We start from the raw sequence: 27,128 nt of genomic DNA on the forward strand, positions 1-27,128 counted from the left end.
TAGCCTCTGATTTTTTCAATTTGTTTCTTCAAGGTTTGAATTAGCAGGCCTAGGGGTTTAAGTGTCTCTGGTGTTTATGTTCAGTAAACAATGACTGTGAGCACCTGTATTCTGTCTCCAGAATTCTGTCCTAATTATCAGTCAAAGTGCATGGGAGTGCCTAAGATGTTTTCTTATTAAACATTATGCCACAGTTTAACTTCTAACAACTAAGGAACTAAGCCCAGTAAAAGTGGATCTATTTTCTACACATCAGCGTTGATGGACATCACTGTGACACGAATGTTTGGTATCATTTTCACTGGTTATTACATTGGATAGGTAGTTTTCCAACCATATGAATGGATGACTAAGTATTGATTGACAAGTTGGCAGATCTGAAGTTCCTAAATTACCCAGTTTTCTTTTAACCACAGTCCAAACAGTTCATGTTTTTTTTTTCCGGGCCTTTGGAGATTCCGCAGGGATCTGAGATTTTTGAGAAAGCTGCATTAGTAAATACACAGACTTGTAAACATACCAGGTATAAATTGGCCAGACCTGATTGAAAAAAATACTTGTTGCTCATATTTTATTTTATTAGTTTTGGAAGGGAAATTTATCATTATTCCTAACAGACCTGAACAGCAAAATGTTTGTACTTCTTCTGAACTAACAAGCCTACAAATTCCATCTAGTAATGAATCTGTACAATTTTTCACATTGTTCCAAATAAAATTAAATAACTTCATTTGTAATCATGCTGACTACTACTTTCTTTTTGTTCTTTTTTCTTACCTTATTAAATTTATACAATGCAGTTAGTACAGTATTTGGAATTTATAGCTTTGATTTATACAGATTGGTATAGCCTTCTTTTTCCATTTTAGACTTTATATCTATGACTTTTTAATAGAAGCTGTCTGGATCCTGTCCCAGGATGTACTGGATGACTGTTACCTCCTGTTGATCTCAACAAAATGTGCCGTCACTGCAGGATACTAATGAGAACTTAGACAAAAACAGTATTCTCTTTTTTACTTTCAGGACTTTACATTTGCAGTTACTTGCTGAACCTGTAACCTAGGATTTAGAAATTCAGTATTTTTAAAGGTAAGTGTCTTAATATGCAACTAGTGTGAATTTATACTATCATGTTACTTTGTGTTTTGACTGTTTAATCTCTTACCGCCTGTTGTGGTATATGTACAAAGAATACCTAGATGGACACCAGAGGAGTATTTTCTAAGATCTTTCAACACATTTAAAAGTTGCTTCTTCGTTAAATACTGTTATTCCTAAACTCCATTTACAGAGTTACCTAAGAACATTACTGATACACATTTTGGAGTATTACACACATGGCACACAGATCATTCCTTTGTTCTTATTTGGACTTGCACTCACTGGAGTTGGTATTTTCTTTTTTCTGAGGCCCTGCTTCCAGTATGTATGAACTGGTATGGAAATCAGATGGACAGTGTGAAATTCAGCTGTGGTAAAGGCTTGTGGCCAAAGAGTGCCGTCACTGACAACCTTTCAGCTCATAGAGGCTACACGCTTTGCCTACCCACCCCACAAATTCATGGTGTGTGAAGGCTGATACTGTCTGGATAAATAACAAACACTTAACTTTAAGAGCAATAGGTTGTAGTAGCTTTTCTCTTACTTTGTTTTCATAAGGTTACTCTTCAAGAGAAGGCCCCATTGTAATTTTAAACACAATCTTGTCTATAATTTCCTCACTATAACCATACAGTTGTGATCTCCATTTTTCCCTTGATATTGACTTAAATAATTTCAACTTTTTCATTTGCAGCATTAAATTGCAGAGAATTAGAAGAAGAAATGTTTCTTTAAATTAGCTTCCTTAGACAATAAGAAATTACTTTTGATCATAATTTTGATAGCAGCAAAGGGAAATAAAAAAGTCACTGGCTGAAATCAGCAAGTAATTCTCTTTATACAGAATACCAGAAGAAGTAGTTCTGAATAAATTGGTTTCAGTCAAGCAAGAAACTTTTCCTGTGGTCAAAGCATCTCTCTTTTGGAGCAGCAATTGTTTAATACTGAATGTTTTCCTCAAGATAAAGTATATATCCCACAGACATTTCTCAAACACAGGACAATAATTTCAGAATAAGAAAATCATAAGAATCTAAGTAAAGCCCACAGAGCATCTGAGAGTACTGTATCACAAACCCATTTTTAAGTATGTGGCAAAGCACTGTGTGAGTTTAATAAGGAATTGTATGCTGTAAATGTACTATGCAAAAACTTTGCTGATTTGCTTTCTCTAGGGAAAGATCATGAGAAAAAAATACATTTTGAGTGTTGTTTTGGTTTTTGTATGCAGAAAAACCTACAAGTACTGATGCTTTTTATGTAAAAAGAGTTTGTGGGTTAGGATAAAAGGGCAGACTAGAAAGGGTGGCACTGTTGTGGGTGTTTGCTACAGGCCACCGGAGCAGGAGGAGGAAGTGCATGAGGCTTCTACAGACAGCTGGAAGCAGCCTCAAAGTCACAGGCACTGGTTCTTGGGGGGGATTTTTCTACCCTGACATCTTCTGGAGAAGCTACACAGTCCAGAGAAGCAAAAAGAGTCCAGAAGGTTCCTGGAAACCTCTGATGACAATTTCTTGTCATCTCCAGGTTGTGGAGGAGCCCACAAGGAACGGTGTGCTGCTTAACTTCATACTAACCAACAGGGAAGGCCTTAGAGATGTTAAAGCTGGGAGCAGCCTTAGCTGTTGTGACCATGAGATTGTGGAGTTCAGTCTTGGGTGAGTAGGAAGCAGGGCAGCAAGTAAGATTGCCATCATGGACTTCAGGAGAGCTGACTTTAGCCTCTTCAAGGATCTTCTTGGAAGAATCCCATAGGATTGGGCCCTGCAGGGAATGTTGATGTCTAGAGATCACTTCCTCCAGGCTCAAGAAAAATGCATCCTGATGAGCAAGAAATTGGCCAATGGGGGCAAGAGACCTGCATGGATGAACAGGGAGCTCCTGTCATTACTCAGGTGTAAGCAGGAGATGGAAGCAGGGTCAGGCCCTCTGGAATGAATATAGAGAGATTTTCAGGTTAAGTAGAAATGAGACAAGGAAGGCCAAGTCCCTCTGGAATTAAATCCAGCCAAGAATGTCAAGGACAATAGGAAGGGCTTTTTCAAAGGAAAGGACAATGTGGTTCTGTTACTAAATGGAGAGGTGCTGCATCTCACTCTTTCCCCTGGGTCTGGAGCAGCTCCGGCGCCCTTTGGCGCTGCCTCCCCCTGGACTTCCAGGTCCGCTGCTTCTCTCTCGCGTGCCGCTGCCACTGGCACGCCGGTCAGGGTCTGCCGGGTTCTGTCACCCGTGCGAAGGTTCGAGGCAAAGAGGGAAGGAATGTCCAGATCACCCACAAGGAAGGCAGGAAGGCTTTATTGTCGCTGAGAGCTGCAGTGAGGGGGTAGCGACCCGCGCTTCCCACTCCATGTGGGGGAAATGGCGCCGGAACCCAGGAGGGAGCGGGATGTGATAGGGAGGGCAGACGTCGCCCCCCAGTCGGTGCGGGTGACGCAATGATGACGTAGGACAGCGACCAACCAGGGAACCGCAGGGGCGGACACCGAGCCTCGGGCTGAGTGAGATCGTGGGGATGGGGTGGCGGACACGGGGGCTCCCGGGGCCGGACCACAGGAGTGGTAGGGGGGAAAAGCCCAACAGCAGGCAGCATGGGGCCAGACACCATGGGGAGGGGAACGACATGGGGGAAGCACGGGGGTACACAGGACTCGGCTAGCTAACACAAATAAGAACCCCTAAAATCCAATCCCAGGATGCAACAGAGAGGGGGCACTGGTAACAGAGGGTGCAGAGAAAGCAGAGTAACTGAGTTCAGTCTTTGCATCCATCTTCACTGGCTAGACCAGCCCTCAGGAATCTCTGACCCTGGAGACCAGGGTAAAGGGACATTGAAGGACCTTCCCATGGTCAAGGAGGTTTGGTTTAGAGAACACCCAGGCAAAATAGACATCCACAAGTCCATAAGCCCTGACAGGATGCATCCATGGGTACTGAGAGAGCTGGTGGATACCATAGCAAAGTCACTCATGATCATCTTTGAAAGGTTATGGTAATCAGGAGAGGTGCCTGAGGACTGGAAGAAAGCAAATGTCACCCCAATTTTCAAAAGGTTCTCTTTTGGTATGGGACAGGAACAAAGAGGATGAACTTTGGTGACAGAGTCCAGAGAAACAGTTTCCACAGAAAGCCATCTTTATCCTTTTTGCTGAACTCCAGCTTCAGCTTGCATTCACCTCCATATAGAAAGTGTGTGCAGACATGTTTATTATGAAGCCTAGGTTTAAAATCCACTCTGGGTATAGTGGAAGTTAGGCCTGAGCTTAAAGAAAGGTGCTTTTGTGAAAAGTAGATTGAAAGACTTCCTTGAATAGTCTATGGTGCTGAAGTGTTAAAGCTTGAAGGGTATAAGAATGAATAACACTGAGATTGCTGGAGCTGCAAAACCAGGCATGGACTGAACATACCAGTAAACCAGGCATGCCTGTATAGCAGGTGTTAGTTCTGGCCTGTTTCTGTTGAAAATGTTGCTACTAGGACAGGGAAGGTAAATTGATATTAACAATGTTAAAAACAGTGTTCTGAGCCAACCCTTCCATGGTTAAGTGCCCTACATGTGAGGCATGTAAAAATGTGCTGGTGACACAGAGATACTCGGTGAGAGCCGAGTGTCTTTGTTCAGCTGAAGAAGTGGAGGTTGCACTGGGTTTGTTGCTAAGTTAGAGCAATAGCAACTACTGCTCTAGGCAAATGGCTTTCTAGATTTAGAAGCCATTACTGTCTGAAGTGACAGATTTAGAATATGCCTCTACATGAATAATTAGCTAACCCAGCAAAGCTGCAGCTACCTGATAGTAAAATTTTTTTCCCCACTTTTGAGCATGTTTTATTTATCTAAAACTTTCCAATGGTCATTACTGTTTAGTTTAGTTTATTCCATTTGACAAATAAGTAGTAAATGAAGGTGTTCTCATAGATTGGAACAATCTGCATGTTTTCATTTTTTATAGCTCCTCCAAGGATGTAATTGAGACCCTGAAGAGCTTTAGCTCTTATACTACTGAAAGCCATGCTCAACAGCTTTTTGCAAATTTCCACTTTGAAGAACTGATGAGTAATTATTCAAGTGTTTATGCAGATGGAAAAAAAAAATCTTCCAGTAGAGGCAGTATTTTGCTGCAGACTTTAGCTCTCTCTTCTCTTTTCATTTGCTCTTTCTTCAGCTCAAAAATGTCTACTTTAGTTATTGTTTCATATGGTAGAATATCTTTGTGAAGTAGCTGAAAAGGAACTGGACGTGTCCTTTGTCAGTCAAATACTGCACTAGATTCTCATTTCCATAATGCATGCAGTTTTCCTTCACTTATTGAAGAAATAACTTTTTTTTTTTTTTTTTTTTTTTTTTTTTTTTTTTTTTTTTTATTGCTGCCTTACAGTTGCTGGGGATCAGATATCATTCTGAACGTGCATGGCCCACCATTAGTTTTTGCAATTGAGCTAAAAATCTGCCAGGTTGTGTCATAACACAGTAATGGAAATAGTAGAGATGACTTACTTCACATATATTGTCTGAAGATTGGTATGACCAACTGCAAGTAAATGGGAAAAGGATTGGTAGCTGATCTCTCTAATTTAATCTTTGGCATCTCAATGAGCCATTTTAAGATTAAAATTGTTTTCATTATACTTTCTGCATGAAAGACCAAGAGAATCTATATTTTAATAGAATTTATTCAGGAAAGCATTGACAAAAAATACTAGAGTACTTTTAATATTTGTTTCTACATCAAACATGCTGAGATGAGGCTTAAAAGCCCACCTGAGAATTCACGTTTGCCTCATTGCTGTTAGTAAGAGCTGTAATTATCTGTATCTTTTGAAAATACTTAAAATGAAACACAACCTAATTCTCAGTTATAGAACAATGTAGTACAACAAAGACATTGTAATCTATTTTTTTCATTATAAGATGCAAGTGTGTAACCAGGAAGAACACTAACACAATTATTTGTTCGTAAACCTTTATAGTATATAAACATTTACTGGAGCATTAAAAATCAGAATTTATTCTGACTTTTTAACAGCAGAACCATTCTGTTGTATAGGTAGGCAAAGAGCTTGACTTTCTCTGATATTTTTGCTCTCAGAGTCCTGCTTTCTCTCCTTTAATTGTCAGTAACATCACTACTCAGTGATCTTCGTGGGGGCTTAGGGTTACCCTAATTGCCTTCCTCTTCACTCCCGACAGCGTTAGTGAAGCCAACATTTCCAGACTCCCTGGGGCCTTGCTGCTGCTGAGTGTAGTGTATTCCAGGGCTCTGTACCCCAGAGCAGCGTTCCCCAACCACACTGCAGGGCTTAGCAAAATGAAGTATGATCCCAGCAGAGACTGAGCCTAGACTGGGGTGGGACAGTCTAGGCTGACAATGACTTAATTAGGAGCTGTAGGACAGAGGTACCACAGAGTTTTCATCAACATCCCTAGTCCTAGGTTAAGGACATTGGGATTTTTGCATGGATTTGTTTTATTTAAATATTAAAGCAACCACTGACATCTTTCAATTTTTCATCTGTCCACATCTTTTACAATTTTTGGATTCTTAGAGCTGAAACCCAGTGGCGGAGGAGACAGGGAAGGGCATGCTACTCTTTTTGCCTTCTGAAATTTTAAGTATTCAACTTTCAACAGCTTGTGTAGTTCAGGGGAAAAACAAATGAAGAAAAATGAGTTGAACAAAGGACTTCTAGAAATAAGTGTGCCAGGTCAGGTTACAGATTCATTTAGCCCAGTATTGTCCTTCTCCAAGTGAGCAATAAAGAAGTTTAGGCAAGAAAGGGAGAAGTAAAGGGAAGACAGCAGAGGCACACAAATGTAAAGCAGACATGTAATGGTATTTCCTACTCCCATTTTCAGATTCTAAACCAGTAGCTTTGTCCTTGTATCTTATGGTGGGTTTCTAGTCCATGACTTTATGTAGTTACTTTTCAAACACCTGGGAACTTATGCAATCTTCAGCATCTTGCAGCAGAGAATTCTAAGACTTTAGCAATATCATGTTAAAGGGCTTCATTCCCTTTTTGTTTTCAATCTGCCACACAATTTTATTTGACAACCTAGTTCTTATATAGAAAAAGAATCATTCCTCATTCACCTTCTCCCTGACATGGCTATTTTAACCTTCTGTAATATTATCCCCCTAAATCTTCACTTTCCGAGGGTAAACAGCCCCTGTCTAGTTGGTCATTTCTTGCCATTTCCAGCCTCTGGTCAGTCTTATGCTATTTTGATCTTCAATGTGGTTTCTCATGTTCTCTTTGTTGCTTGTAGAGCTCACAAATGTAGTTACATTGATTCCTTTATACACACTCCTGTAATTTATGATCTGGAAGTGAGGAGCTGAACTGGATCGGACCAAAAGTCTTTTTACTGTCCTGTCTCAGAATACCCACATACCAGGTATCTAGGGAAGTATATAAGACTAGAAAGTTCTTCAAACCTTTTAAACCTCAGAGGTTTAAAGAGCCTCAAAGGTTCTTTAAACCTTTTGAACAACTGCAAGTTGTTTTCCCTACCATTTTCAAATGGGGCAGTATTTAGACTTGTCCACAAGACAGTTTTTAATCCTTTCAATCCCCAGCTTTGACCCCTACTGTCCAGTAATAAACTAAAAAAGTGGCTCAGTCTTCTGATTGCAAGTTCTGTTGTGACTGTCAAAAACAGGAAGAGATTTCCCTCTTAAGCAAGATTGCATTATATTTTAAAAAATTCTGAAAAGTAGACAAGCCCAGAATATTCAGCCATAACTATTCATTGAAAGAATAAAATTTTTATATTCACCCTGAAAAGTAATCTCCTGGGGAAAAAAACCACTTTGACATCTGAAGCTGGCTCTGCTCTGAATTTGTTCTGCAGTAGCAAATAAATACAGAATGATGCAAAATGCAGTTAACATAGCAGATCATGAACTGTTGACTGCAGAAGATCCTTGCTGAAACCTGGTTTCAGACAGCACAGTGGTGTGGGCAAACTGATGAATGCCCACCTTGTGTAGGCCTTCTAATGAACTCAAAAACCTTCACTAATTAACATTTTGATCATCTAAGAAACTGATCATATATACATGCAATGACTGTATAAAGGAATGAATCACTTAAAATGCAATTTAAAACTGCTGCTTCAGCATGGATCTTTGAAGTCAGTTGGGAAGAATTAACTTCAAGATGATTTATTGAAGAGATTAATTTTTCACTTAGAGCTGGAGTAATCTATTTGAATTCTTCTGAAAAATATTACTCTCTACAGTTTAAATGGTTACAGGATGAGCCAAGATAGTCTTACTTGCTTTTGCTACTGCTCAATAGGCATTCACCTCAGTACCTCTTTGTGTATGTAATTTATTATAACTGGCACATACCTAATTAGGTAGGTTCATAGTTTGGACATTATCTTTCTTGATGCAAGGGTTTTATAAAAGGCTAAAGAATGTCACAGATCATATCTTTCCCCTTTTGGCAGTACACACCAACATAATATCAAATAATAAATTGTTTTTCTGTTGTCATATTTCCCATTGAAGTCATAAAGCCACAGGAAGTTAAGTGCAAATGTAAGGTCCTGTTGATTTCTGATTAACAAAGATAATGCCTACAATCCATATATACTCTAGGCAAAATAGCCTTATTTCTCTGGGAAACAAGTTGTGGATTTAATTGGATGTATGTATAATAACAAATTTGAATCCATATAACATAAAGTGTGCTCTTTGTATCAGTTTTTGACTTCACTATTTTTTGTAAACAAATAGACCTAACTTTGCTGTAGAAAACAGTTACTTTGTACATCTACCTTGAAAAAAAATCTGAGCACTTCTGTGTATGTGTTTCTCCTCTCTTTCAGTGAGTTCTTCACAGCACAGTTAACTCGTAGTTTGTCTTAGAAAAGCAGACTGTGTTGCTCACATCTCTGACCTTTTTGGGTTTCAGTCAGTCTGAGAATAATCCTTAGATTGTTGACAGTGTATTCATCTCCATTTGTTCCCAGAAGCAGCTTTTAGCCTTATAAATAATAAGTTAAAATCAACAAAGCTTGGAAGAAACCAAGCATTATGTTTCCTACATGATTCTTTTTAGGAATCAAGTTGTTTTATATTGTTTGATTTCATGTTCCCATTATCAGCCTCTTTACATTTCATTCCCAGTTTACATGAAGGACAGCAAACTAAGGCAGACAGTCTAGTTGCAGAAAAATACCATCAGTTATGCATGGCAATCCTTTCCTCAGAAAACACTTGAGCTTGAGGAACCCTGTATTTTCCTTTCATGTCATGCATATGTGTCACGTAACATGTCAGATAAATATCTTCAATATAGCTGATATCTTTGCTTAAGATAACAAGAGGGACTCTCTTGAATGCCAGCTAGCAAGATGCCTTTCCAAATGGTCCCTTGTTGTTGCTCTTATTAATATTCAGTGTCTTCTGTCAGAGATGTAAAAAAAGTACTTTGAGCCTTTCTGTTATTAGGAGCAGGCATGACAAGTGACAGCAAAATGATTGCATGAATTATCCAGAATAGCTTTCTGCTGGAGTGAAGCTAAGCGTTCTACATACTGTGATGCATTGTGTTTTTAAGCTTATTATGCTTGCTCTGTTACATTAACACTACAGTTACAGTTACAGCGGCTACAGTTTTATCTGTGCCACCCCACCACTTCCTTTTGCTTGCAATGTGTTTCATCACCTGCCAGACTATCTGATCTCCTACTAGCCCCAAAATCTGGGCAACTGGCACACACAGAGCTTGATGGCAGAGCAGCAGCTGGGCAACTTGCAGTGCACGCTCTAACTTGGGTACACCAGTCTGTGTGTAAACAACTTCCAGTTTAATAATCCTACTTCTTATTAAAACTTGTTTTCTCTGTCAGCCAGTAAGGCCTGGCTGATGCAGGAAGAAATTTTTGTGGTAATGAGATTACAAAAGACAAGTTAAATTTGTTCCTGTAGAAAAGGAAGGACATGAGAAGTAGGAAGTGCTGAGTACAAATATGATTATGAAAAGTTTACAGGCTCTAACAAGATCTTCAGACACCAGAAGGGCCACCTTTGCACAACCCTCAGTACTGGGCTCTCACAGCCAGCCAGAATGTGACAAAGGACATCTCCATGTGTGTCTATCTTTTTCTTCAAGAGGCTATTTGTTTCAGCTGGTCGTAAAAGCCTGGAAGGGAAACTTCCACCCTCTATTTAGTTACTCTAAGAGATCATTATGGTTTCTGCTCTTGGCAAGTCCAACCATCTCAGCTGCTAGAACTGTAAGATCCATGAACAAGGACTTTATTCTCAGTATTACCAATGGCTTTTGTGTTAAGTATGGACCTTTTGAAATTGCCCCTTGTTTCTCCTTCTACCTCCAGAAAATGATTTTAAGCTGGGGAAGACAGTTTTCCTGCGTTTCCTCTGTTGTCAGTACAGTAAGACAGCCACTGCCACGGGTAGCATTCTCTTGGCTCCTGAGTGTATAGACTGTAAGGAGAACTCAGACAGGAGAGATTTAAAACTCATACTTCCTGTGTATTATAGGAATATATACAGTTTTTCTTTTCTTTTTTTTTTTTTTTTTTTTTTTTTTTGTCCGCTTGTAATGCAAACAACGTAGTAATAACACCTAAAAGTGACTTTATATGCCCAGTTACACAAAGTTGTTTGAGATGGATAAGGTGCAACAACAGAAGAGCCACGAGATTCCAAAACCAGAAGAAACATTGGTTGGTTCAGATTATCACATATCAGATGATTTCTGTATCAGATAACTAATTTTAAGGTGTGGAATAAGTGCTTTAAACTCATATAGAATATTTAAATAAATGCAAATACTTAAGGATTTTATTTATTAAATAACTAGCTTATGGATAATATGACAAAAAATGTACTCTCAGGTCAATATTTGGCTAGAAGTTCCTGTTGCATTCTGTATTATTGCTTTTTCCTTGGTAAGTACTTTCAAGAAGAAGTTAGGTCTTTTAATTGTTTCATAGATGATTAAAGAGGCTCAATAGCTTTTTTGTGACTGGGAAACATTTATTTCTTGTCTTACATGTCACAAACTTGCACACATCCTTCCTGTATTACAGGTATCATGTTTCACTTATGACCCCTCTACTGTCAGCCTTAAAATTGGTACCATCACTATCCTCTGCCTTAATATTCCACTATTGATATGTAGACACTAAAAAAAAAAAAAAAAAATTATCTTTTCCAGTACTGCATTGTGACTGATCCAGGGTCTTGTGAGTAATCTGTGTCAGGAACAGGAAACCAGATCCATTTCCTTAATGGCAGTTAGCGATTTACTCACTACAGAATCACTGGAAAATAAATTACAGTGTAATCTGAAGTCTGGAGAAGCTTTCTAGTGACTCTCAGGGGCTTTAAAGCCAGGAGTTACTTCATTTTTGGCGTTACATCTGTATAGTTGAGTTCAAGCCAAGCATTTCTTTTTCGCTACAGAAGCTGCCTGAGGGCACAGTGGTTGTTTATCAGCTCTTTCTTTTCTTGTGCACTCTAGCCCCGATAACTTATTGATTGTCTTCCTTTTTTTGTAGTATACACTAACACAAAGCTTTGGGAACTTATCAGGAAAAATTTAATGTGCTCTCTTACATGCAGATGGGTGAAGAAATGAGAAGTTTAGCAAAACCTCAGATAACGAATATATCAAGGCCATTGTCTTTAATACAGACCTAATTTATCAGTTGTTAACACTGGAAATTACCAATTACCTCCATTGCTGCTTTCCTACAGATATCTCCAGTGGCAAGAAAGTTTAGAAATAAAGTAATGGAACATTATTTTGTTGCATAATGGTGCCAGTTTGTTGTTTCTATTTTTCTTTCAGAAACTTTTCCCCAATTCTGCTTTACCAAAGAAAGGTTCCCTACATTTTTGTATCTCCAGCACCTGGGTCTTCATCCTAAGTGCCTTGTGATTCCCCCAATCTCTCTCTCTCTCTCTTTAACAGACAGAAAGAATGAAAGAAAATGTTTGATGGTATAATTTTTAATAATAGCCACATAGCCATATTCTAATACTGATACATTACCTGGGGGTAGTCTTCCCTGGGCAGTATAAAATTACTCTTTTATTCTGTACTGCGTGTCCTATCTGTGTACTGAATATTTTAACTATCTGTGATATTAGAAAATTGTTTTGGGAACACTAAGGTTTTTAGAGAACATTTAATGTCTTTTTAAAAAGAAAAATATACAAACTGTGTCTTAGATGTGACCTCTCTCTCCCTGCTCTCTCTCCTCTCTGCTCTCCTTGGGACTGTTGAGCCACCTCAAGCCAAACTGGAAGACAAGTAGGAATTCAAAAGACAATTGTGTTACCACCCTTCTAATGAATGCTGATGCTTGGGCAGAAAGGAGGCCCAGGCTAATGGCCCAACTAGGGCAAAGTGAAGGATCTGGCTGGTGCCTCAGCACATGCTTTTGTCTAGGATAGCGCAGCATTTGTGCTTCTTGTTTTTATAGAGATGTGGAGTTGGGGCCCTTATGACAGGCAAGAACCTGGGAGCAAGACTCCATTTCTAATAGACCTGGGCTTTGTTTGATTTCCTACTTATAGAAAAATAATGCTTTATAAGCTCTTTACTTGTGTGATTCTGAATATACGAACAGAAGGATGAATTTGGTCCTTATTTTTTTGATAGGGAAGTGTTTTTGACAAAACACCTGTGCAAGAGAAATCTACCATTATAGCCTGCCTGCTTGCTCCTATGCTTCATTTCCTGTGTTTAACTGTTTTATCTAGCTGTTATATAGCTTTTACTATGCATCTTCTTGCTGTATAGCTTCTTATAGCTTTTTCAGGCAGTTCTGCTTGCTTTTTCTCTAGGTAGATAGCCAGCTATTGTTCTACTTTCTACTCTTAGCCTTAAAAGACTTCATTTCATTGTGATTAAACCATAATTAAAAAAAAGGAAACGTTACAGAAGTGCTTAGGGCTGGCAATAAGGATGAGAACTTTTCTTGGAAAAGTACAGCAGCTGAAGGAATCTAATCTCAGGAACTAGGGTGTGATTTGGGGAGCTTTACAAGGAGCTGGATATGCTACAGATGTTTCAAATTATAAACTGTGTGATAAAACCACTTTTCAGCACTTTCAGAAACTTTCAGTAATAGGTCTGTGGTCATGATTAAAATTGGTTCCAGGAGAAAGAGCCTAAAATGTCTAACCAGCACCTATTGTCTACGACAAAGAGAAAAGGCCTCATAAACCATGATGGCAGTCTTCTAACCTATTTGATGGAAGAACAACAATTTCAGCACCATTACCTCCCCTGACAATCGGACCAGGGGGTGCTCTATGAGGACAGGAAGGCCACCCTCCCCTCAGTGACATACAGTTAACTGGCTGTGTAAGTCCCACTGCATTGCTATAGTGGACTCTTCTCATACATGCAGTGAAGACAGTCTCTGTAAATCTTCTCAATCCCCTGTAGCCATTCTGATAAACCCTAATCCTGCTCTGTGACCATTAGAGTATCAGAAATTAATAGCAGAGGCACCAAGAGTCCAGGACCCAGAAGTTAAAAATTTACATATAGACATGTGATTCAACAGGTTACTGAAGAATTATGCACTGCATAAGGTATCAGTGCAATTAAAGGAAAGAGGTTGTTACTGATGCAAGATATCTTTTGTAGCTTAGATAAGTCTCAGTTCTTATAAATTCCTGGTAGCACTTGCAAGGACTTCTATGGAGTACTATGTTCAGTACAGAAGGAGCCATTTTAGATTGAAGCATTCTAATATTTTAGCACTAAGCTAACCTTTACATCACTAAGACAAGTGCATATACCTGCATTCTTTTCTTTTCTTTTCTTTTCTTTTCTTTTCTTTTCTTTTCTTTTCTTTTCTTTTCTTTTCTTTTCTTTTCTTTTCTTTTCTTTTCTTTTCTTTTCTTTTCTTTTCTTTTCTTTTCTTTTCTTTTCTTTTCTTTTCTTTTCTTTTCTTTTCTTTTCTTTTCTTTTCTTTTCTTTTCTTTTCTTTTCTTTTCTTTTCTTTTCTTCCCTTTCCCTTTCCCTTTCCCTTTCCCTTTCCCTTTCCCTTTCCCTTTCCCTTTCCCTTTCCCTTTCCCTTTCCCTTTCCCTTTCCCTTTCCCTTTCCCTTTCCCTTTCCCTTTCCCTTTCCCTTTCCCTTTCCCTTTCCCTTTCCCTTTCCCTTTCCCTTTCCCTTTCCCTTTCCCTTTCCCTTTCCCTTTCCCTTTCCCTTTCCCTTTCCCTTTCCCTTTCCCTTTCCCTTTCCCTTTCCCTTTCCCTTTCCCTTTCCCTTTCCCTTTCCCTTTCCCTTTCCCTTTCCCTTTCCCTTTCCCTTTCCCTTTCCTTTCCTTTCCTTTCCTTTCCTTTCCTTTCCTTTCCTTTCCTTTCCTTTCTCCCTCTCTCTTGCTTCCTCTCTCTTTCTTTCTCTCTCTCTCTGTTTCTCTCTTTCTTTCTTCTCATAGTTCTCAAGCTAGCAAAATTATCTCTATTTATATTTTGGAACTTTGATATTGAGAAGTGTCTTTCGTTTCCTAAGGAATGTCCAGCTGCATTCAGAAAGGCTTCCTTTAAAGAGAGCAGGTCTCTTCAGTATTCTTCCTTCCATGTAATTCAGTGAGATTATCATGAGTTTAAACAGGATAAACATGAGTGTCTAGCAGCCTGGCATCCTTCCAAATCTAGCGGTTTTCAGAGTTCATGTCCTGGAGGCAAACCCCACATTGGCTGTGGACAAGCACATGGGCTACCTAGGTTTGCTTGCTGACACATTCACTTCCTTATGCCATATCCCATATTGGTAACAGGAAATGCCCTCACTTGCAAGAGCTCATGAGCTCTGTCAATGACTGAAACTATCCTGAAAATACTATCCTGATCTTTGTATTCCCATCAAGTGAAACACATGCTGGACGTTAATTTTCCAAAACCTCAGTGTTCAAGTGCAAGATATAGCTTTAAATTGCATCTTATTTTCAAGGTTTGTACAATAAGCAGAAAAGAGCAGAGGGGAAAAAAAGAAGATATAGTAAGTTGCAAGAACCTTTATATTAAGTAGAATGTAACTGGAGATAATGAGGAATGTCTTCTGGGAAATAAATTCAGCAAATTGCTTGGAAAACCTTTGGATTGTATCAGGGAAAATGTTTCTGATTCAAGAAGTACAGAAAGCAAGTAAAGGAAAGATTGTATTTGTTGATGATTGTGAGGGATATATGAGAATTTGAGGCTGAGAGGTCCATTTAATAGTGGCCATTAGAAAAAGATTCATGATTGTTCAGGACAAGAAGGAGGAATAGCAGCTGAGGGATAGAAGATAGCCTTCAATAAATTCACACAATGGGTAAGCAAGATCTCATGTGAAGAAAAATGCTGCTAAAGGATTAGTGCCTTACCAATAATGCACACAATGACAGTATTCATCCACAGGTGTATTCTATCCCACTGTGAAGAAAAAGGGAGAAAATACAGTAAGAAATCAGCTTGATTAAAACATGAGCTGTGCATGAACCTTAAGTACAAGAAAGAATAAAGCTGGAAGCAGAAACTAGGTCAGGCTGCTGAGGATGAGTGATAAATATAACCTGAACATGTAGGAACAAAATTTTAAAAAGTCAAAGCTTAAAACAGGGTGCATCTGCCAAGAGGTATCAATCAATTTGAAAGTGCAATTGTAACACAGGGAAGGTGAAGGAAAGGGTGAATTGGTCAGCTGTTCAGCAGAGAGGAAAAGCTATTGCTGGATGATACTCAGAAGGTTAAATTTTGTAATAACATTTTGCCTTGGTCCTTGCGAGCATGATCAAGTGAAAAATGAGAAGTAGTACAGTAAAGTAAAAACATGAGCTTTGAATGGAAAAGGAACAATTTAGAGTTTATCAAGTCAGCAAGGGATTATGAGTGTCCTAATGATTTTAACAACTTTATTATGAACTATTGGATACTCAAGTTGCACTGGAGTGCATGTAATAGGCTTGAAACTTGGAAAGTTCATGAAGGGAGAGCCAATGCCTGTCTTCCAATAAGGAGAAAGGAAGACCAGGGTATGATTCAGCCAGTAACTTAATTTCTGCTCTCACGAAATGCTTGAACAAGTAACTGAAACTGTTATAACTGGAAGACAACAAGGATATGAGTGTATCCAAAACAAAATAATCAAATCCATGTGATTTCCTTTCACAGCAGGCAAACAGGATTTGAGAACATAAACGTGATTTATCTTGACTTTATTAGGGCTTTCTGTATGTAACAAATTATGTAACAAATTGAAAAAAAAAAGATTTATATTACCGTTAGGTATGTGTCTAGATGGCCTTCAAACAAAGACAAAAGCAGGTATGGTTCACCAGAGATGATTCTTTGGTCTTTGTTCAGTTTTTTCCCTAATGATCTGAAGAATACTTCCATTCAATTTTCAGGTGACATGGAGTTGGGTGGCATGAGAAGACCAGAGAATTCAAAACTGACCTCAAGAAATTGACTAAGCCACTTGAAAATGTAAGATGAAATTGAGTAGGAACTAGTGCAATGTATTATTCTTGGGTAGGAGTAATCAACTAGACACATATGGGAACCAAATATCTAGTTCAATAAGGAAACTTCAGAAAAGGGTCTTGGGGCTGTGATGGATCACAATGTGAGTGAAAGACACAAATGGAAAAGGCAAATTGTTACACATTCAGGGAATATAGTATGTAAGTCATAAAACACTGCTTTCCCTCTGCTTGTTAATGTCAAGGTAACAGAACACTAACCCAGTTTGGGACAATGCATTTAAACAAAGGCATCTGACAAATTCAGAGAAAAGGATGAAGAATGATCACAAAATTGTAAAATATGACCTGCACTGAAAGACTGAAAAAATTATTTAATCATTAAGAGACAAGGGCTATGAAGACAGTAGTCAGATATGTGAGAGTGTTGCAAAGAAGATGGTAATTTGTCCCTTTTTTCTAGTCAATAGGACAAAGAATAATGAAATTATAGGAGGAAGGACTGCAATTAACAACTCTAAAATCTTGCTTATGTATAAGGATGCATGACCTAATGACTACCTGTAATCCCTTTTAGCTCTGTGATTTTTAAAGTTAGAAGTCAGGTCATGTAGGTTTGATGCTTATGTTATGAGATCCCAGCTGTCAGTCTGTCTTTAGGGGTTTTAATGTGAAAATACTTGAAATGAAAAGGGGAAATGAGTAAGCTCCAAACATGTTATTGGAGAGTTAACAAAATGTAAAGCAAGAAGACATGCACTGTTTTGTCTAAAATAAATCCGGTGTAAAGAACTATGAATTATTTTGGCACACGTGTATGAAAATATATGAAAATCAGCTAATTATTTTGTTTAAGAAAAGATTGCTTTTATGGTTATAACTAAAAGGGCAACAAACCTGTGTTGAATAGCTCTTTACTAAAATAAAAATAGATTAAAATTTTGTATGTATTTCCTGAAATGAAATTTGCCCTATACTTGCAGTATAACATCATGTTCAATTGATAGAATTTCAATAAAGGTTTAAAATTAAGACTCTATAAACACATTGGATAATACTCTATAAGAAAAAATTGCAATCTACAGCAATTCAGACTTTTTTAAAGGCAAGGACTTTGTTCTGCAAAACTAATTTGTAAATAATTTTCAGTTTAGATGATTTAGCAGTATTCAAATAAGAAGGCCTTTGCAGAGAAGAAAAATAGTCCAACATTTGTGAAACTTATGAAGAGATTTCTAGGGGGCCTTTGGGTTGTGAATACCTCTACTATAATATCCGAAGTGCTCATAAGAGAAGAAAAGAGATAAAAGACATAAAATATAGGTGAGAATGAAGGTCTAGGTAAGTACTTCCAGCTCTAGATGAGTACTTTCATCACTAATTTTTTTAAATAACAGTGAGTTGATTGGATTAAGGAAGGAAAAAAAAGCAAAGAAATAGAGAGTTCATCTTTTATCTCAACTGTTAAAATTTGTGTAGAACCTCTTAAAATGTTCTACTGCTAACATAAATTCTTTATATGGCCATGATTAGAAAGCTGAGGTTTATGCTTGCACATTTGTCTAGATTTTGAATATAATGAGCTGCTCAGGTTGTACTTGACTCAAGACAGAGCTACAAGTGCTGTGAAGTTGATGCACCCTCATGAGTGAAGTAATTTTTATAGTGTTTTGAAGTTGCTGCAACCCTTCCAAACCACTCAGCTGAGGAAGAGGTTTGACTATTAGAGAAGGCAGATTAATTTTCCATTCACTAACTGTGGACCAGTGATGCCTGAAATGCAGGCAAATAAATTGCAAAATATCAAATTAAAAGCCAAGATGACTTAAGAAATGTAGCTGGTTAGAGGTGTTTGTGTTCTAGTAAAAGCTGGCTTTTGATATTATTTTCTTTTGTGTGCTTTAGAACAATCAGTGGAATTTTGGCTAATATGTATTAAAATAATAATTCATTAGTTTGTCTTGTGAAGGTCCTGGTGTATTTAAAACATCATATTGAAGGATTAAAGTATCAGTCAAGAGCAGAGTAGCAAATAATGCAGACTTTGGACCTTGTACTGATTTTGATTGGGATAGAGTTGATTTTCTTCTAAGCAGATGAGGTGCATTTGTAGTTTGGATTTGTGATGGAAACAAAGGGGATAACACAGATATTTTTGTTACTGCCAAGCAGCCCTTAGACAGGGTTAAGGCCTTTTGTGCCTCTCACCTCAGCCCACCAGTGAGGAGGCTGGGGTGCAGAAGAAGTTTTGAGGGGAAACAGCTGGGATAGCTGACCCCAAGTGACCAAAGAGATGTTCCAGACCGTATGGTGTCATGGTCAGCATATAAAGCTGTGGGAAGAAGGAGGAAGATGGGAGTGATGGGAATGATGGTGTTTGTCATCCCAAGTAGCTGTTACGTGTGAAGGAACCATGTTTTCCTGGAGATGGCCAAGCATCTGCCTGCTGATGGGAAGTGGTGAATGAACTCCTTGTTTTGCTTTGCTTATGCACAGCTTTTGCTTTACCTGTTCAACTGCCTTTATCTCAACAGATGAGTTTATTGGCTTTAACTTTTCCAGGTCTCTCTGCCATCCTGCTGGTGAGGGAGTCAGCAAGTGGCTGTGTGGGGCTGAGTTGCTGGCTGAAGTTAAACCACTGCTAGTCCTGATTCTCTTCTTGAACCTTCTTTATAATACTATATTCCAGCTGACTGCAACGGAGTTATTCTTTATGTGTACTGGAGTTGAAAAAGACACAATGGTGGTAGACACACGCATGAATACAGATATAAAAAACAGGAAAATAGAGATTTTACCTGTCTAGTGCAGGGTGACAGTTACATCCTGACAAATGTAGTTGCTCCAGACACTGATTCTGAGTCTGCAGGACAAGCGGGATGTAAATAGGGCTATGCTGCACTTCAGTAACCCAGCCACATCCATGCTGTAAAATGCTCCAGCCCTGGGTCCCATTGGATGCTTTTGCAGATTTCATTATTATTTTGTGTGTAGTTTTTCTGGTTTAATGGACCTGGAATAGTCTTAGGAGACTACTGTAGCCTGTGAGATTGAAAATATCAAAAGCAATAACATTTGTTTAGAAGAGGAAAAAGAGGGATGTATCTCATCTTACGGTCTTGCTGGCTCTCAAGGAAGATTATGATGGCTGATGTGGTGTCTCTACACAGCCCCTCCCAAACCCACTCTGCTTCTCTAAAATGGGAGATTCCCACAACCATCTCCAATGCCAGCTGAAACATACAGCTGTATCTGCAGGAGCATGCTGTGTATCTGCACCCACATCTTCTTGTAGGGACAGAAAAGGGAAAGCAGGAACAGTCCTACAGCCCTGTGGGAGCATCTGTGTATTTTAGGATCTTCCATGAGGAGACACGTCAAGGAAATCAGCCTTTTCTTCTGACTTGAGGAGTCACTTGGAAAACAGCCCTCATGGAAGAAGTTTTGCTACGCTTAGGGCCAAAAGCTGCAGTATGCTTTGCATTCAGTAGACTGAAGAGGCTCTTGTGCATGTTGCCTATCTTTCTCTCAGTCCTTTTCTCTGGATCTTCCAGGACTGTCCAATTTGACAGTGAATTGTCCAGTTCCCTTGATAAGGAAATCCTTAAGATTCTTTTGTGGCTTCCAGTTTAGGTGCCAATACCAAGACAATACTCATATGTAGGAGAGCTGTGGCATCCTATTTTCTGTCCACAGCTTCTCTATGCTTTCTGTAGAAATCTTGTAAAGACCTTGGCTTTACAAGTACAGAAAAGCAGCCCTAGGTACAGTTGGGGAAAGAAAGATTCTAAACCTGCACTGAGTGACCAGGAAACAGAAAAGCAGCCCTAGGTACATTTAGGGAAAGAAAGATTCTAAGCCTGCACTGAGTGATCAGGAACATCCATAGTGGTGTGTAGCACAGCTGGGGCACTCACCAGGATACCCTAAAAAATAGGAGAACTTCAGGCAGAGCAGTTTGTGTAAGGGAATTTTCAATAAGGTCTTTTACTTAGAAATTCACCACAATGACAGGAAATGTCCTCCAAGTTACACTTTAGACTTTTGGAAATATTTTTATTTAAATACACATTATCCCTCATAGCTTTTCAATCTTCAGGCATCATTTATCTTGAAGTTTAGCTTCCTCCATATGTTTACCATCAGCTAAAGCACCAGAGCTGATGAGCAGCTTGGAAATGTTTTGTCATGCGGTTTATATAAGGCCTTTTGCTTTTCAGTTAAATGTTTTTACATTTAACTTGAATCCCTTCTGAGAAGAGCTGAATATTGAACATTAATACTGTTATTTCATACTTACATAATAGCAATTCATTTGTTTGATGAGTGAATTTTTCCATTAAGGATTTTCAAGCCCCACATCACAGTAGTCTGGAGCTGCAATTGCAATTCGATGCAATCTTGGATTGCACATAATTAGTGCAGAATGGTGCATGATACCACCATCTTCCATATGATGAAAGCTCTGTCTTAGATGGTGCAGAGCACTTCCATTTGACCTAAACAAAATTGACTCAATTTAGCAAATCAATCTTACTAAAGAGCATCTTGGGACTTAATAACATACACACAGTATGATAAAATGTTTGGTAAGTGCAAGGGTAAACAGGGATCGTATTACAGAAAGCTATTAGATAAATTTGCAAATGGATTTGTTTGTTTATCTAAGTTTATAAAAAATTCTAATGCAGATCTATAGTTGAATGATCTATCATTATACTTCATAATTATATTCATTTGACTTGCATTTTGTTTCTTACTGTTTTAGAATTTTACCAATGAAATCTAGGAAAGCAAAATTGGAAAAAAATCCAATTTTATTGTATTAAGAATAATTCAGCATAGGGTTAGCACTCAATCAATTCTTTTGACTTGTTATAAAGTCAGCAGATAGCATTTATAGTCTGTCATTTTTTATCAAAATCCTTTAGAAAGGCATGGGAGTAAGAAAAGAGTAGAAAAATAACCTGTGTGATTCAGGACTATTTTAGTTCAGGACATACACACAAGTTTTAGGGATTATTTTCTGGCATGAGATTTGAAATTAAGAACCAAAGAAAGTTTGTGCCCCGTTAGAAATTTTATTAAATGCATGGCTGTTTGAAAAACAGCAATTGAGAGCACTTTCCAGAAACCTTCAATCCCCCCTCCAATCTGGAGGAAGGTTCATTTAGTTTGGCCAGCACTGCTTGCACAACAGTCATGTAAATTCTCACAGCCTTTCCCTTCTCTGTTGATTTGACTAATAGATTTTCAAAATTTTCATGTTTGCTTTTATAATTATTCCTTGCTGTCCCTTCAAGTTTTTTTGTGATATGTGCATTAATAACTCACAACATTTTGAGTGCCCTTTGAAAATTTGGATTTGATTCTTACTTACATTTAGTGCTTCTTCTCTTGACACCTCTTGTGACAAACTGTTCTGCCTTTTCTGATATTAACCTGATGTGTTAAAAAGCTTGGTCTCCTTTTAATGGGTTTTATCTGAATATATTGGTTATAAAGGCCATAGATTACTAGTGGCTTGTTCATTCCCTAGAGCTGATGCAAGCAGAAGCAGGAGCTCCTTCAGAGTGAATTCTGTCCTGATCCAGACTGCTCTGCCTCTTAGTAGCAGGGAGGCTTCTTCTATTTGTTGCAAAGTTTGGTAAAAACAACATACATTGAATAGGAGCACAACTCATTTCACAGGGGCTAGAGGTCAATGCCAACTCTGTTTTTCAAGATGTCCGTGTGTTCTGGATCCCAAAGGCTGACAGGGCAGGTTAAATGTTCCGTTGCCTACTTCTGAACACTCTCTTGCTTAGCAGGACTGTGTATCACCAGTGATCAGACAAGATTAAACTTGACTTTCTACTCAGTTTCTAGAACAAAGAGATTTTTCAGTCTCCATTCTACAACTTCTATCATTCACTGCAGCATCAATTGGCATGTGCTCCACAACTTCAGCAGCTGTCCTGCCCACTCTCTTAGTGTTGCATCCAAGCTTTCAAATGCACTCAACTGCATCATTTTCCTCTAGATGAGAGTTCCCATCTGTGGCAGCAGCTCTCTGGGCACAGACTTCCCCAGGCATTTTCCTGGGGAAGGCTGTGAGAAGATCAGGGAAAAGAATGAGAAACAATTCTTATCTCCACTTGTTGCACCTGCTGTTGTGCACATGTGGAATGTGTCATGTAGACTTGTTTACCAAAGGGTGATTTCTTAATTGAACACTGGATGGTGTTTGGATTGATTGACCAATTAGGTCAAAGCTGTATCAGACTGGCTGTAAGGGTTACTGAGTTTCTTAATAAGTATAGTATAATATAGTATAGGATGATATAATAAAACAATTGATCAGCCTTCTACAATCATGGAGTCAATGGTAATTATTACCCGGCTGGGGGCCTGCGGTGACACCCATCAGCTGCTTTTCTGTGGTGTCAAGAGCCCCAACAGCCCTGGTGAGACATCCAAGAAATTGGCTGTGTGCCATGAATCCATTGAGGTGTCCATCCAACAAAATGCTATATGTCATGTCTACTGTGAAATACAAAAAAACCATGGTGCACCTTTGAAGTTAGAGTATTGGGGAAAACAACTTAGGATTTAGGGAGAAGTGTGGGCTGTCCAAATTCACATGAGTTTAGCATGAAGCTCTCTGCCAAAGGTAATAGCTCACATGCTCTAACAGTGAACAGTCAGACACATAAATATTAATGCATAACTAAATTAATTTTACCAACCAACAACACAGAATAATCAAACAGGGATACCAGATTACCCTTAGAAACTGGTAAACTGAAGAAACTCCAAAGACTCTACCTAAATATAACTGTATTGTACCCTCAATTCCTTGAAGACCTCATAGGAATCCATAGTTCTTAGTCTCAAAACTTGTTACCGAAGAATGATAGGCTGAAAAGACAAAAATAAAATCTGGTAATGCTATGAATTTTAAAAGTCTAAATGTGAATTTATATACTTGTTATCAGCAATTTTTTTTTTTCTTTTCAGCTGCAGTGTTGGACTAAACAAAATACTGTGAAACTTTTTGTTTCTTTCCTAGACTAATAAAAATAAGAGCTTCTATAAATGCAAAACATCTATCAAAACCCACCAAACAGATATGCTGTTTTTTTTTTTTTTCAGTAGGGGCAGATTAGCTTTTGCAGAGTAATTTCCTAATACTTTCCCTAAACCCATACTTTTGAAAGCAATATAATAGTTTATAAAACTTTTGAAATGAGACATCCATTTTGTGCTTTGATGCTTGCAGTTATTTAATGATGTTTACCGAAGAATGTTTGTAATAAGTGCATTTTGCATTTTGCATTTGAATGGTGCTGTGTAATTGATGTTAAAACACACAAGTGTGCAGATATTAGGCTATATTTCTGACTAAAGCTGTCTAAATCCTTATCCTTTATTGCAAATCAGGGCTGGGATAACCTCACATGCTCAGTGAAAAAACTTTTGAGAATCTCAAGTGTTTTGAATCCAGTAAGCACCAGATTACTCATTATTCTGTGGAACATGATGACAAGCATTTTTGTTGGTTTGATTAGGCATGAAAAGTGGAAAATCTTTCATATCAGCGGGAATGATCTCCTCAAGATTTTCAGGTCATAGTTCTTCCATTTTCAGGCATGGATTTAGATTCTTCTTTCCATGTGAGTCCCTTGAACAGGAAACACTAATCTTCTGGGTTGATAAGGTTTTTAAGTACAACAATTTTCTGTGTTAAGCAATAAACACCAAGGTGGTGTTGCAGGCAGTACTTTCTCTTCCCTGTCTTTAATGAGGGTTTTTACAGTTAGTCTTCTTTGTATTTCTGATACAGCCTGACAAGTTCAGTAAATTAAATCATGAAGCTTTTCTTTGCAGTATTTAGCAAAACAGCCAGGAAAGGAGATGGCAATCATTTTCATTTTTAGTACAGAAGCTCAAAATTGTAAGGCAAGCTCTGCTACCTTTTGTATAATCCATGGAACAAAAGATAGAAGAACAAATCTAATTCCTACTGCAATGTTAGCAGATCCTAAATCTTTCAAGGATACTTGTCCTGGATTTGATTACATCTGGAAAAAATATAATCCAATTTTTTTATTGCCACTGTATAAAATTGTTTGCTGTTTGACTAAACATTATTTGCCATCCCCAGATCCTCATGTAAATTGAAAACACTGCCCACATCACTGCTATATATGGATGTGTTGCTGCTGGCAGATAAATGACTATGGAGATTTTTACAAAGTTTTTATCAATCATCATTTGCCTTTGAAAATATGTATTTGCTTTATCCTAGGAATACATAGGTGTGCTCATATGTGGGAAGGCAGAAAGAAGAGTAAGGCATTATTTTTCTTCTGAGTCTCTTTCAGTGCAAGCTTACACAGAATTCCCAGGACACATTGCATTTGAGACAGCAAAAAATATTCTTGCAAACTTGCAAAAAGTCTACTCTATATTCAGATGGAATAAAGTCAGCATAATGAAAAAGCAGTGCTGGGCTCCTCCTGAACCTCTGGAAAAGGCACAAATATTAATAAGGAAAAGGCACAAGTACAACTACAAGTACAAGGTTTTTAATTCTCTGCTGCTTTGCTATTCAAACAGACTAAAATATCAGTCATGTGCTTTTTTTTATATGTCTGAATGAACTCTCTTGACCTTTCAAGGCTTGGTGCACAGTGGGCTGGTTACTTGAGTCTTAAATTTCGTGTTCAGCTAAATGATACAACTTTCTATGGTCCCTCTTCTCCAGAAACCCTCTAAACAGTCTTTGAAATAACTTTATTTTTTACATTAAGTATAACTTATACCTCAATATTTGTTATACAAATTCTCCACAAACCACTGGCAATAACTTTCACTGGGCCAATAGGCACATGAACATTAGTTAGACTGTGGACAAGGGTGGTTTTGAAGAAACACTGTTAGCTATTTCTTCTTGAAAACAGCTCTAGGCAGCTTTGGTGGATATTATGTCATTCTCTGATACCCAGGGGAACTAATTTTTAGCTCTGACCCCAAAGGAGACCTCAAAGACCTATCTCAGCAATCAGAAATCTAACAAGGTTACATTGCACTTGCTGCAAGATGACAAATTCTGTTTTCAATGGTGTTAGGAAAAATATTCTTGAAACATTTCTGCCTGCCTCCTACACATGACAAGTGTTTCTGAAAAAATGCATCTTGGTGGCTACACCTTAGTAGGTAGTAACAAGTCATCTGACAATCTGTTGCTCAGAGAGAAATGTTCTGTAATCTCTACCCAGACAAGTTGCCAAGACTTTCCCACAAAAAGATTCTTGTTTCCAGGTCCAAAGATTGTTCACTATTTCTTTAGCTCTTAAAGCAAGTGGCTTCACTGATCCTAGACATGACTGTTAGAAAAAGGAAACCATGACAAGGCTGCACGTGCCACTTGTAGCTCTTGAAGGAATCTGTGTGGTTGCTGCCTGCCTGAGAAGCATCCTCACATATTCCTGCCATGCTGGAGCAGTGACGATCCTGCTGAGCACCTTGCAGAGCAAGACCTCCCTGCACACGTGGGGGCAGCTTTGCAGCATCTGCATGTCTTCCTTCCCCCTTCAGGGATTAGATGTTCATCATAAGAAATGGATGCCACATGGCAGTCAAAAATCTGCACACAGCTGAGACAGGTGTAATCTGGTTTAGGATCTGGAAGTAGCAGGATAAATTTAAGCATGGGTTAAACACCACCTTGGCACTCACACAAGGTCTGGGGTAGATTCTGCTAAGTTTTGTGTTGCCATGGCTACATGGGTGGTTAAAACACACGCAAGGGTTTCTGTCTGAATGGCAGATTGTCTTTGACTGCATTTAGATGCATTTAGATCTTGTGTTCTGTCACTGGGACCATAAAAACTTTTTGCTGACTTGGTTTGTAATCCTAACCTCCCTCTACCCCAAAACTGCTTTGCAGAAGTAGGTTGTGCATTATTTGATCTACTTTTAAATTAAAAAAAAAAAAAAATGGAAATTCAGAAGCCATACATTTCAGTGCTAATATTTAAATTGTTTTCATTATTTTAGGGAAATATAGTACTCAAATCATTGTTCAGTCCCTGCTTTTGAAATGCACAGCTGAGGCCAAACTTTCCTGCATCATATTTTCATACCAAAATTTAGCTCTGAATAACCATTGGTTTTAGTTTTGTACTCACAGAGGACACTCCAATCCAAAACTGATTTGATTATTATGTCTTTATCTTTGATGAGAATGAAATCTAATGAAGCAAATCATGTTTTCTTCACAAGTGAATTCAGTGGTTCTTGAACTGGGTTATCTCACATTTTTGTCCTCAGCCAATTTTCCCTGTCCTGCTAAGCAATAAAAGATTTGGGTCAGATTAATGTAAGACTAAATACACAAAACAATGCAAAATAACTGAAGTCAACCTTAACTTTTTTAGTGCAAAATAATTTCCACTGAGACGCTGAAATCTGGAAAACTCTCAGAAAAGAAGACTGTCTGAAAACAGATTTATATACTTTTATGTAAGATGGATAACACCTTCTGCTTGGCAAGGAAGCCCCAGCTTTTAC

This window comes from Vidua macroura, chromosome 2 (assembly GCF_024509145.1).
Source record: "Vidua macroura isolate BioBank_ID:100142 chromosome 2, ASM2450914v1, whole genome shotgun sequence".
NCBI lineage: Eukaryota > Metazoa > Chordata > Aves > Passeriformes > Viduidae > Vidua > Vidua macroura.